General features: G+C 53.4%; 1 pseudogene; it reads left to right on the top strand.

The window, feature by feature from the left end:
- The first annotated feature begins 11,327 nt into the window (after window positions 1-11,327).
- On the top strand, window positions 11,328-12,596 carry LOC107973136 (double homeobox protein 4-like protein 4; annotated as a pseudogene).
- The last annotated feature ends 1,558 nt before the right edge of the window (window positions 12,597-14,154 follow it).

Raw genomic sequence — 14,154 nt, forward strand, 5'->3', positions numbered from 1 at the left:
CAGATATTTGACACAATGGCCCCATAGACAGAGCCTAGACAAGACTTCCATCACCTGGGTGATCAGTGCAGAAATATGTCACAACTCCCTCTCTAGGCAGAGTATAGAGAAGAGTCCCATCACCTGGGTGCTCAGTGCAGAGATATTTCACAATGCCCCTGCAAGCAGAGCGAAAGCAAGAGTTACATCACCTAGATGATCAGTGCAGAGAGATGTCACAAGGCCCCCTATAGACAGAGCCTGGACAAGAGTTACATCACCTCGGTGATCAATGCAGTGATATGTCACTGTGCCCCATAGGCAGAGCCTAGTCAAGCGTTACATCATCTGGGTGATCAGTGCAGAAATATGTCACAAAGCCCCCATACACAGAGCCTAGACAAGGGTCCCATCACCTGGGTGATCAGTGCAGAAATATGTCACAATGCCCCCATAGACAGATGCAACACAAGTATTACATCACATGGGTGATCAGTGTAGAGATATGTCACAATGCCCCCATAGGCAGAGCCTAGAAAAAAGTCCCATCACTTGAGTGATCAGTGCAGAGATATGTCACGAAGCCCCTGTAGGCAGAGCCCAGACAAGAGTTACATCACTTTGTTGATAAGTTCAGAGATGTGTCATGCTGACTGTTTGTTCCCGGAGATCAGCGGGCACACGGAAACATGCACGGAAGAGTGGAAGACTGGCATGGTGCCTTCGCTCTCCTTGCCAGTTTCCAAGCTGGCCACACTGCACACTCCCCATGTTGCCACACTCGGGAATCCATTGTCAGGCCATCACTCCGGGGAGGCATCTTCTCTCTGGGGTCTCACTCTGGTCTCCTACGTGGAAATGAAAGAGAGCCACACACCTGCGTGTGTGAGACTGTCCCGGCAATGACAGCACCCACAGGCACTGCCTCCTTCACGGAGAGAGGGTCTGGAAAATTCAAGACTCCCACGGAGGTCCAGTTCCACACTCCCAACCACCCTCCCAGGCCGGTTTCTCCCTGCTGAAGACGCGTGGGAGCCCAGAGAGTGGCTTCCAGTTCCCGCGGAATTCCTGGAGAGGTCCGGAGAGCCAGCCCCCGAAATGCGCCCCCTCACCACTTCCCCCTCACCCCCTTTCTCTTCGTGTCTCCGGCCCCACTCTCACCATCACCACACCCTCCCCCCACACACCACCACCCCCCGGCCACAGGACTCCACGCGCTGGGACCCTTCCGGGGTGGGCGGGCCGTCCCAGGGCTCACCGCCATTCATGAAGGGGTGGAGCCTGCCTGACGGCGGGCCTTTACAAGAGCCGGTGGCTGGTTGTCCGGGCAGGCCACCTGGCTGCACCTGTCCCAGTTTACAAGCCGGCTGAGGTGCATGGGAACCCGCCGGCCTCTCTCTGCCCATGTCCGTCCGTGAAATTCCGGCCGGGGCTCCCCGCGATGGCCCTCCCGACGCCTTCGATGGCACATTCCCCGCGGAAGCCCGGGGACGGGGACAGCGAAGGAGACTCGTTTGGACCCCAAGCCAAAGCGAGGCCCTGCGAGCCTGCTTTAAGCGGAACTCGTATCCGGGCATCGCCACCAGATAACGGCTGGCCCTGGGCATCGGCATTCCGGAGCCCAGGGTCCAGATTTGGTTTCAGAATGAGAGGTCACACCAGCTGCGGCAGCACCGGCGGAAATCTCGGCCCTTGCCCAGGAGACGCGGCCTGAAAGAAGGCAGGCGAAAGCGGACCACCATCACCGGATCACAGACCGCCCTTCCCCTCCAAGACTTTGAGAAGGATTGCTTTCCAGGCATTGCCGCCAGGGAAGAGCTGGCCAGATAGATGGGCCTCCCGGAGTCCAGGATTCAGATCTGGATTCAGAATCGATGGGCCAGGCACCCGGGACAAGCTGACAGGGCACCCGCGCAGGCAGGCGGCCGGTACAACGTGGATCCAGGCGGCTGTCACCCTCCTCCCTCGTGGGTCTCCTTCGCCTACACCGGCGCATGGGGAACGGGGCTTCCCACACCCCACGTGCCCTGTGCGCCTGGGGCTCTCCCACAGGGGGCTTTTGTGAGCCAGGGAGCGAGGGCCGTCCCCATGCTCCAGCCCAGCCAGGCCGCACCGGCAGAGGGGATCTCCCAACCTGCCCTGGCACGTGGGGATTTTGCCTAAGCTGCCCGGCTCCTCCGGAAAGGGCGCTCTCCCACCCTCAGGCTCCTCGGTGGCCTCCGCACCAGGGCAAAAGCCGGGAGAACCGGGAACCGCAGCGTGACGGCCTGCCAGGCCCTTGCGCGGTGGGATAGCTAGGGCCTGCTCAAGTGGAGCCAGAGGGCAAAGGTGTGCTTCCGCCACCTGCATACCAGGGGAGTCCGTGGTGGGGCTGGGGCCGAGGTCCCCAGGTCGCCGGGGCGGCGTGGGAACCCCAAGCCAGGGCAGCTCCACCTCGACAAACCGCGCCCCCAGAGGCCTCCCCAGGGCAGGGGCAGATGCAAGGCATCCCGGCTCCCTCCCAGGGGCTCCAGGAGCCGGGGTGCTCCTCTGCACTCCCCTCTGGCCTGCTGCTGGATGACCTCCTGGCGAGCCCGGAGTTTCTGCAGCAGGCGCAACCTTTCCTAGAAACAGAGGCCCCGGGGGAGGTGGAGGCCTTGGAAGAGGCCACCTCACTGGAAGCACCCCTCAGCGAGGAAGAATACCGGGCTCTGCTGGAGGAGCTTTAGGACAAGGGGTTGGGACCGGGTCAGGTCGGGGCAGGGCAGTGGCCTCTATTTTGTGGGGAACACCTGGCTTGCTATGGAGGGGTGTGTCTTCCCCCCACCCCCTCCACCAGGAAGAATGGCCTGGGATTCCTGCCTTCTAGGTGTAGGCCCGGTGAGAGACTCAACACAGCAGAGAACAGCCATTCTTTCCTGGGCATCCCGGAGATCCCAGATCCGGCCCAGGTACCAGCAGGTGGGCTGACTACTGCGCACATGCGTGTTTGCGGGCAGACGCCTGGGCTGTGGGAGGAGGCCGGGCAGAGCTCTCAGGCCTTTCCATCACCCCACCCACGCTTGACAACCCCCTCCCCAACCCTAACACCCACCCCCATAAAATGCGTCCTCCCCTTGGCTGGGTGGAGACCCACGTCCTGCAAAACACCGGGGCCATGCAGCGTACAGACCTGACACCCCTCTGGCGGTTCGCCTCCTCTACGCCTCCACGCCACCGTCGCCAGCCCGCCCGTGCCCCTGCAGCCTCCCAGCTGCCACCATGGAGCGCCCGGTGGCGGAACGCAGACCTCTACCTCTCTTTACCGGCCTCCTGGCTAGACCTGCTGTCATTGAGCACCAAGGCTGACGTGCAAGGGAGCCTGCTGGCCTCTCTGTGCCCTTGTCCATCCGTGAAATTCTGGCTGAGGCTCTCCCAACTCCTTCAGACTCTCTTTAGTCATAGCCTGGAGAATAGTTACATCTCCTGGATGATCAGTTCAGAAATATGTCACAATGCCCCCTCCCTGCAGAGCCTAGAGAAGATTTGCCTCATTTGGGTGATCAGTGCAGAGATATATCACAATGTCCCCTATACATAAAGGCTGGAAATGATTTACATCACCTCGGTGATCAGTGCATAGGTATGTCAGAAATTCCCAGTAGGCTGAACCTAGACAAGGGTTACATCACTTAGGTGATCAGTGTACAGATATGTGAAAATTCCCGGGTAGACAGAGCCTAGAAAAGTGTTACATCACCTAGTGATCAGTGCAGGGGTAAGTTGTAAAGCCTCCTGTCGGCAGAGCGTAGACAAGAATTCCCATCCCAGGGTGATTGGTGTAGAAATGTGTCACAAAGCCCCTGTAAGGAGAGCCCAGACAAGAGTTTCATCACTTGGTTGATCAGTTCATAGATGTGTCACAATGACCATGTAGGCAGATCTAAGACAAGTGTCCATCACCTGGGTGATCAGTGCAGGGAGATGTACCCATGTCCCATGTAGGCAGTGCCTAGACCAGAGTTGCATCACCTCAGAAATCAGTGCCTAGATATGTCACAAAGCCTTCTGTATGCAAAGTCCATACAAGGCTTACATAACCTAGGTGATCAGTGCAATGATATGTCACAAAAAACCCTGTAGAGAGAGCCTAGAAAAGAGGTACATCATCTGGGTGATCAGTGCAGATATTTGAAACAATGCCCCCATAGACAGAGCCTAGACAAGACTTCCATCACCTGGATGATCAACGCAGAGATATGTCACAAATCCCCCTCTAGGCAGAGTGTAGAGAAGAGTTCCATCACCTGGGTGATCAGGGCAGAGATATTTCACAATACCCCCTGTAGGCAGAGAGAGTACAAGAGTTACATAACCTAGGTGATCTGTGCAGAGCTATGTCAAAACGCCCCTGTAGGCAGAGCCTAGATATACGTTACATCACCTGGGTGATCAGTGCAGAGATACGTCACAAAAACCCCTGTAGGTGGAGCCTAGACAGGAGTTACTTCACCTGGGTGATCAGTGAAGAGATATGTCACAAAGCCCCTGTAGGCCGAGCCTAGACAAGAGTTTTATCTCCTGGGTGATCAGTGCAAAGATATGTCACAAAGCCCCCTGTAGACAAATCCCAGAAAATTGTCACATCACCTGGGTGATCAGTGGAGATATCTGTCACAATTCCCCTTTAGGTGCAGCTTAGACAAGCGTTACATCACATGCAGAGATATGTCACTATGCCCCCATAGGCAGATCCAAGAAAAGAGTCCTTCACCTCAGTGATCAGAGCATAAATATGTCACAATGCCGCCAATAGGCAGATATAGACAAGAGTTACATCACCTGCGTGATCACTACAGAGATATGGCACAATGCCCCTGTAAGCAGAGCCTAGACAAGAGTCCCATCACCTAGGTGATCAGTACAGATTTATGTCACGATGACTCCTTTGGGCAGAGCCTAGCCAAGGGTTACATCACCTGGGTGATCAGTGCAGAGATGTGTCACAAGCACCCTGTAGCCAGAGCCTAGAAAAGGGTTACATCAGCTGTGTGATCAGTGAAGTGATATGTCACAAAGTCCCTGTAGCCACGTCATTGAAAATGGGACAACACCTGGGTTATCAGTGCGGAGATATGTCACAATGTCTCCAGTAGGCCAAGCCTAGACAAGAGTTACATCACCTGGGTGATCAGGGCAGAGACATGTCACAATGCCCCCAGTAAGCAGATGCCAGAGAAGAGTTGCATCACCTCAGTGATCAGTGCAGAGATATGTCTCAATGCCCCTGTTGGCGAAGCCTATACAACAGTTACATCATCTCAGTGATCAGTGCAGTGATATGTGAAAATGCCCCTGTAGGCAGAGCCTAGACAAGGGTTACATCACCTGGGTGATCAGTGTAGAGATATATCGCAATGCCCCCAGTAGGCAGAGCATAGAGAAGAGATGCATCAATTGGGTGATCAGTGCAGAGATATGTCACAATGTCCCCTGTAGGCAGAGCATAGAGAAGTGTTGCATCACCTGGGAGATCAGTGCAGAGATATGTCACAATGTCCCCTGTAGGAAAGCCTAGGCAAGAGTTACATCACCTTTGTCATCAGTTCAGGGATATGTGAAAACGCCCCTGTAGGCAGATCCTAGACAACAGTTGAATCACCTGGGTGATCGGTGCAGAGATATTTCACAATGCCCCCTTTGGGCAGAGGGTAGACAAGAGTTACATCACCTAGGTGATCAGTGGAGAGATTTGTCAAAATTCCCTGTAGGCAGTGCTTATAAAAGTGTTACATCACCTAAGTGATCAGTGCAGAGATATGTCACAAAGCTCCTGTAGGCAAAACTTAGATGAGTTACATCACCTGGGTGATCAGGGCAAAGGTATGTCACAAAGCCCCTGTAGGCAAAGCCTAGAAAATGGTTACATCACTTGGGTGATCAGTGGAGAGATCTCTCACAATTACCCTGTAGGCAGAGCTTATACAACAGTTACATCACCTGGGTTATCAGTGCAGAGATATGTCACAATACCCCCATAGGGAGATCCAAGACAAGAGTTCGTCACCTGGGTGATCAGTGCAGAAATATGTGACAATGCGCCATTAGGCAGAGCCTAGACAAAAGCCCCATCACCGGAATGCTCAGTGCATAGTTATGTCACAAAGTCCCTTTAGGCAGATCCTAGACAAGGGTTACATCACTTGGATGATTAGTGCAGAGATATGTCACAATGCCATTGTAGGCAGAGCCTAGACAAGAGTTGCATGACTTAGGTGGTCAGTGCAGAGATACATCACAATGTCCCTGTAGACAGAGCCTTGACAAGCGGTATATCACCTGGGTGATCAGTGCAGAGATATGTCACAAGCCCCCTGCAGGCAGAGCCTAGACAAGAGTTATATCACCTGGGTGATCAGTGCAGTGATATGTCACAATGCCGTGTAGCCAGAGCCTAGACTAAAGTTACAGCACCTGAGAGATCAGTGCAGAAATATGTCACAATGTCCCCAGTAGGCAGAGACCAGGCAAGATTTGGATCACCTCAGGATCAGTGCAGAGATATGTCTCAATCCCCCTGTGAGCACAGCCTAGACAACAGTTACATCACCTCGTTTAACAGTGCAGAGATATGTCAAAATGCCACTGTAGGCAGAGCCTACACAAGTGTTACATCACTTAGGTGGTCAGTGCAGAGATATATAACAATACCCCCTGTAAATAGAGCCTAGACAAGAGTTACATCACCTGGGTGATCAGTGCAGAGATCTGTCACAATGCCCCTTTAGGCAGACCATAGACCAGAGTAACATCACCTGGGTGATCAGTGTAGATATATGTCACAATGCCCCCATAGGCAAACCCAAGACAAGATTCCATCACCTGGGTGATCACTGCAGACATGTGTGACAATGCCCCCAGTAAGCAGAGCCTAGAGAAGGGTCCCATCACCTGGGTGATCAGTGCAGAGATATTTCACAATGCCCTTGCAGGCAGAGCCTACACAAGTGTTACATCACTTAGGTGATCAGTGTAGAGATATGTCACAATACCCCCTGTAAGCAGAGCCTAGAAAAGAGTTACATCATCTGGGTGATCAGTGCAGACATATGTGTCAAGGTCCCTTTAAACAGGGCCTATAAAATAGTTTAATCACCTGAGTGATCAGTGCAGAGATCAGTCACAATGCCCCTTTAGGCAGAGCTCAGACCAGTGTTGCATCACCTGGGTGATCAGTGCAGAGATATGTCACAAAGACTTCTGTAGGCACAGCCCATACAAGGATAACATGACCTAGGTGATCAGTGCAGTGATATGTAACAAAATTCCCTGTAGACAGTGCCTAGACAAGACTTCCATCACCTGGGTGACCGGTGCAGATATATGTCACAACTCCACCTCTAGGCAGAGTATAGAGAAGAGTCCCATCCCCTGGGTGATCAGTGCAGAGATATTTCACAATGCCCCCTGGAGGCAGAGAGTGGACAAGAGTTACATAACCTAGGTGATCTGTGCAGAGCTATGTCAAAACGCCCCAGTAGGCAGAGCCTAGATAAATGTTACATCACCTGGGTGATCAGTGCAGAGATACGTCACAATACACCCAGTAGGTGGAGCCTAGACAAGAGTCTCATCACCTGGGTGATCAGTGCAGAGATACGTCACAATACCCCTGTAGGTGGAAACTAGACAAGAGTTACATCACCTGGGTGATCAGTACAGAATATGTCACAAAGCCCCTGTAGGCAGAGCCTAAATAAGAGTTACATCTCCTAGATGATCAGTGCAGAAATATGTCACAAAGCCCCTGTAGGCCGAGCCTAGACAAGAGTTACATCTCCTGGGTTATCAGTGCAAAGTTATGTCACAAAGTCCCCTGTAGAAAAATCCCAGAAAACTGTTACAACACCTGGGTGATCACTGGAGATATCTGTCACAATTCCCCTTTAGGCACAGCTTAGACAAGCGTTACATCACATGAATGATCAGTGCAGAGATATGTCACTATGCTCCCATAGGCAGATCCAAGACAAGAGTCCATCAGCTGGGTGATCAGTGCAGAAATATGCCACAATGCCACCAGTAGGCACATAGAGACAACAGTTACATCACCTGCGTGATCACTGCAGAGATATGTCACAATGCCCCTGTAGGCAGAGCCTAGACAAGAGTCCTATCACCTGGGTGATCAGTGCAGGGTTATGTCACAATGCCATTGTAGGCAGAGCCTAGAGAAGGGTTAAATCAGCTGTGTGATCAGTGAAGTGACATGTCACAATGTCCCTGTAGCCAAGTCATTGAAACTGTGACAATACCTGGGTGATCAGTGTGGAGATATGTCACAATGTCTCCAGTAGGCCGAGCCTAGACAAGAGTTACATCACCTGGGTGATCAGGGCAGAGACATGTCACAATGTCCCCTGTTAGCAGATCCCAGATAAGAGTTGCACCACCTCGGTGATCAGTGCAGAGATATGTCTCAATGCCCGCTGTCGGTGAAGCCTATAAAAGAGTTACATCATCTCGGTGATCAGTGCAGTGATATGTTAAAATGCCCCTGTAGGCAGAGGCTAGGCAAGAGTTACATCACCTGGTTTATCAGTGCAGAGATATCTCACAATACCCCCTGCAAGCAGAGCCTAGACAAGGGTTACATCACGTGGGTGATCAGTGCAGAGATATGTCATAAATCCCACTTTAGGCAAAGCCTAGACAACTTTTACATCACCTCAGCGATCAGTGCAGAGATATGTCCCAATGTCCCTCTAGGCAGAGCTTAGACAAGAGTCACATCTCCTGGGTGATCAGTGAAGTGATAAGTCACAATGCCCCCATAGGCAGAGCCTTGACAAGAGTTACATAACCCGGGAGATCCGTGCAGAGTAATGTCACAACATCCTCTCTAGGCAGAGACTAGAAAATAGTTACCTCACCTGGGTGATCAGTGCAGAGATATGTCACAATGACCCCTGTAGGCAGATCCTAGACAAGAGTTACATCACTTGGATGATCAGTGCAGAGATATGTCACAATGCCACTGTAGGCAGAGTGTAGAGAAGAGTTAAATGACCTAGGTCATCAGTGCAGAGATACATCGCCATGTCCCTGTAGGCAGAGCCTTGAGAAGTGGTACATCACCTGTGTGATCATTGCAGGGATATGTCGCAAAGCACCCTGTAGGCAGATCCTAGAAAATAGTTACATCACCTGGTTTATCAGTGCAGAGATATGTCACAATGCCACTGTAGGCAGAGCCTAGACAAGAGTTACAAGACCTAGGTGATCAGTGCAGAGATACATCGCAATGCCCCTCTAGGCAGAGCCTTGACAAGTGGTATATAACCTGGGTGATCATTGCAAGGATATGTCACAAAGCACCCTGTAGGCAGATCCTAGAGAAGAGTTATATCATCAGGGTGATCAGTGCAGAGATATGTCACAAGCCCCCTGTAAGCACAGCCTAGACAAGAGTTATATCACCTGGGTGATCAGTGCAGTGATATGTCACAATGCCGTGTAGCCAGAGCCTAGACTAAAGTTACCGCACCGGGGAGATCAGTGCAGAGAGGTGTCACAATGTCCCCAGTAGGCAGAGACCATGCAAGAGTTGGATCACCTTGGGATCAGTGCAGAGATATGTGTCAATCCCCCTCTGGGCACAGCCTAGACAAGAGTTACATCACCTCGTTTAACAGTGCAGAGATATGTCAAAATGCCCATGTAGGCAGAGCCTACACAAGTGTTCCACCACTTATGTGATCAGGGCAGAGATATGTCACAATACCCCCTTTAAGCAGAGCCTAGGCCAGAGTTACATGACCTGGGTGATCAGTGCAGAGATATATGACAAGGCCCCTTTAAGCAGAGCCTAGACAATAGTTACATCACCTGAGTGATCAGTGCACAGATCTGTCACAATGACCCTTCAGACAGAGCTTAGACCAGAGTTACATCACCTGGGTGATCAGTGCAGAGATATGTCAGAACGCCCCCATTGGCAAATCCAAGACATGAGTTCGTCACGTGGGTGATCAGTGCAGAAATATGTGACAATGCCCCCAGTAGGCAGAGCCTAGAGAAGAGTCCCATCACCTGGGTGATCAGTGCAGAGATATTTCACAATGCACCTGCAGGCAGAGCGTAAGCAAGTGTTACATCACCTAGATGATCAGGGCAGAGATATGTCACAAGGCCCCCTGTAGGCAGAGCTTGGATAAGTGTTACATCACCTTGGTGATCAATGCAGTGATATGTCACTATGCCCGGTAGACAGAGCCTAATCACACGTTACATAACCTGGGTGATCAGTGCAGAGATATGTCTGAAAGCCCCCATATATAGAGCCTAGACAAGGGTCCCATCACCTGGGTGATCTCTGCAGAAATATGTCACAATGCCCCATAGGCAGATCCAACTCAAGAGTTACGTCTCCTGGGTGATCAGTGTAGAGATATGTCACAATGCCCCCGTAGGCAGAGCCTAGACAAAAGTCCCATCACCTGGGTGATCATTGCAGAGATATTTCACAAAGCCCCTGTAGGCAGAGCCTAGACAAGGGTTACATCACATTGTTGATTTGTTCAGAGATGTGTCATGCTGACTGTTTGCTCCCGGAGCTCTGCGGGCACCCAGAAACATGCAGGGAAGTGTGGAAGACCAGCATGGTGCCTTCGCTCTCCTTGCCAGCTTCTAAACCGGCCGCACTGCAGACTCCCCATGTTGACGCACACGGGAATCCATCATCAGGCCATCACGCCGGGAAGGCATCTTCTCTCTGGGGTTTCACTCTGGTCTCCTACGTGGAAATGAAGGAGAGCAACACGCCTGTGCGTGTGAGACTGTCCCGGTAATGGCGACACACACAGGCACTGCCTCCTTCACGGAGAGAGGTCCTGGAACACTCAAGACTCCCAGGGAAGTTCATATCCACACTCCCCTCCACCGTCCCAGGCAGGTTTCTCCCTGCTGAAGACACGTGGGAGCCCAGAGAGCCTCTTCCAGTTCCCACGGGATTCCTGGAGAGGTCCGGAGAACCAGCCCCCGAAACGCACACCCCTCACCCCTTCCCCCTCGCCCCCTTCCTCTTTGTCTCTCCCGCCCCACCACCACCATCACCATGCCCACCCCCCACTCACCACCACCAGCCGGCCTCAGGCCTCGATGTCCTGGGACCGTTCCGGGGTGGGGTGTGCTGTCCCAGATCTCACCGCCATTCATGAAGTGGTGGAGACTGCCTGCCTGCAGGCCTTTATAAGAGCCGCTGGTTGGCTGTCCGGGGAGGCCTCCTGGCTGCACCTGCCGCAGTGCACAGGCTGGCTGAGGTGCACGGGAGCCTGCCGGCCTCTCTCTGCCCGTGTCCATCCATGAAATTCCAGCCGGGGCTCCCCGCGATGGCCCTCCCAACACCTTCGGACGGCACAATCCCCGTGGAAGCCTGGGGACGGGGACGGCGAAGGAGACTCGTTTGGACCCAGAGTCAAAGCGGGGCCCTGTGAGCCTGCTTTGAACGGAACCCGTACCCAGGCATCACCACCAGAGAACGGCTGGCCCAGGCCATCGGCTTTCCTGAGCCCTGGGTCCAGATTTGGTTTCAGAATGAGAGGTCATGCCAGCTGAGGCAGCACCGGCAGGAATCTCTGCCCTGGCCTGGGAGACGTGGCCCGCAAGAAGGCAGGCAAATGCGGACCACCGTCACCGGATCCCAGACTGCCCTTCTCCTCCGAGCCTTTGAGAAGGATCGCTTTCCAGACATCGCCGCCAGGGAAGAGCTGGCCAGAGAGACGGGCATCCCGGAGTCCAGGATTCAGATATGGTTTCAGAATCAAAGGGCCAGGCACCCGAGACAGGCTGGCAGGGAGCCCGCGCAGGCAGACGGCCTGTGCAACGCGGCCCCTGGCAGGTGTCACTCTGCTCCCTCGTGGGTCGCCTTTGCCCACACAGGCGTGTGGGGAATGGGGCTTCCCGCACCCCACGTGCCCTGTGTGCCTAGGAATCTCCCACAGGGGGCTTTGGTGAGCCAGGGAGCAAGGGCCGTCCCCATGCTCCAGCCCAGCCAGGCCGCGCCGGGAGAGGGGATCTCCCAACCTGCCCCGGCACGCGGGGAATTTGCCTAAGCCACCTCGGCTCCTCCGGAAGGGGCGCTCTCCCACGCTCAGGCTCCTTGGTGGCCTCGGCACCCGGGCAAAAGCCGGGAGGACCGGGACCCACAGCGGGACAGCCTGCCGGGCCCTTGCGCGGTTGGACAGCCTGGGCCTGCTGAAACGGGGCCACAGGGCCAAGGTGTGTTTGCGCCACCCATGTCCCAGGGGAGTCCATGGTGGGGCTGGGGCCGGGGTCCCAAGGTAACCGGGGCGGCGTGGGAACCCCAAGCCGGGGCAGCGCCACCTCGCCAGCCCGTGCCCCCTGAGGCCTCCGCACGGCAGGGGCAGATGCAATGCTTCCCGGCACCCTCCCAGGTGCTCCAGGAGCTGGGGCGCTCATCTGCACTCCCCTCCGGCCTGCTGCTGGATGAGCTCCTGGCGAGCCCGCAGTTTCTGCAGCAGGCTCTACATTTCCTAGAAACGGAGGCCCCAGGGGACTTGGAGTCCTTGGAAGAGGACACCTCGCTGGAAGCACCCCTCAGCGAGGAAGAAAATCGGGCTCTGCTGGAGGAGATTTAGGACGTGGGGTTGGGAAGGGGTCGGGTCGGGGCAGGGCGGTGGCCTCTCTTTCACGGGGAACACCTGGCTGAATATGGAGGGGTGTGTCTTCTCCCCAACCCCTCCACTGGGCTGACCGGCCTGGGATTCCTGCCTTCTAGGTCTAGGCCCGGTGAGAGGCTCCACCCAGCGGAGAACTGCCATTCTTTCCTGGGCACGCAGACCTCTAGCTCTCTTTCCCGGCCTCCTGGCTAGATCTGCGTTCATTGTGCACCACGGCTGACGTGCAAGGGAGCCCGCTGGCCTCTCTGTGCCCTTGTCCATCCGTGAAATTCCGGCTGAGGCTCTCGCAACACCTTCTGATACTGTTTAGTCAAAGCCTGGAGAATAGTTACATCTCCTGGATGATCAGTTCAGAAATATGTCACAATGCCCTCTCCCAGCGGAGCCTAGAGAAGATTTGCATCATTTGGGTGATTAGAGCAGAGATATATCACAATGTCCCCTGTACAAAAAGCCTGGAAATGATTTACATCACCTAAGTGATCAGTGCATATGTATGTCAGAAATCCCCAGTAGGCTGAACCTAGACAAGGGTTACATCACTTAGGTGATCAGTGTAGACATAAGTGAAAATTCCCGTGTACACAGAGCCTTGACAAGTGTTACATCACCTACTGATCAGTGCAGGTATAAGTCGTAAAGCCTCCTGTAGGCAGAGTGTAGACAAGTGTTTATTCCCTGGGGTGGTCAGTGCAGAGGTATGTGACAAAGCCCCTGTAAGCAGAACCTTGACAAGGGTTACATCACCTGTTTGATCAGGGGAAATGTATATCACAAAGCCCCCTGTAGGAAAAGCCCAGACAGTTGTTACATCACCTGGGTCAGCAGTGGAGAGATCTGTCACAATGCCCCTGTAGGCAGAGCTTAGACAAGGGTTACATCACCTGGGTGATCAGTGCAGTGATATGTCACAAAAATCGCAGTAGACAGAGCCTAGACAAGAGTTACATCACCTGGGTGATCAGTGCAGATATTTGACACAATGTTCCCATAAACAGAGCCTAGACAAGACTTCCATCACCTGGGTGATCAGTGCAGAGTTATGTCACAAATCCCCCTCTAGGCAGAATATAGAGAAGAGCCCCATCTCCTGGGTGATCAGTGCAGAGATAGTTCACAATGACACTGTTGGCAGAGAGTAGACAAGAGTTACATAACCAAGGTGATCTGTGTAGAGTTATATCACAATATCCCCTGCAGGTGGAACCTAGACAAGAGTAACCTCACCTGGTTGATCAGCGGAGATATACGTCACAATACCCCCGTAGGTGGAGCCTAGACAAGAGTTACATCACATGGGTGATCAGTACAGATATATGTAACAAAGCCCCTATAGGCAGAGCCTAAATAAGAGTTACATCACCTGGGTGATCAGTGCAGAAATATGTCACAAAGCCCTTGTAGGCCGAGCCTAGAAAAGAGTTACATCTCCTGGGTGATCAGTGCAAAGATATGTCACAAAGCCCCCTGTAGACAAATCCCAGAAAATTGTTACATCTCCTGGGTGATCAATGGA

This window comes from Pan troglodytes, chromosome 15, assembly GCF_028858775.2.
Source record: "Pan troglodytes isolate AG18354 chromosome 15, NHGRI_mPanTro3-v2.0_pri, whole genome shotgun sequence".
In the NCBI taxonomy this organism is placed as follows: Eukaryota; Metazoa; Chordata; class Mammalia; order Primates; family Hominidae; genus Pan; species Pan troglodytes.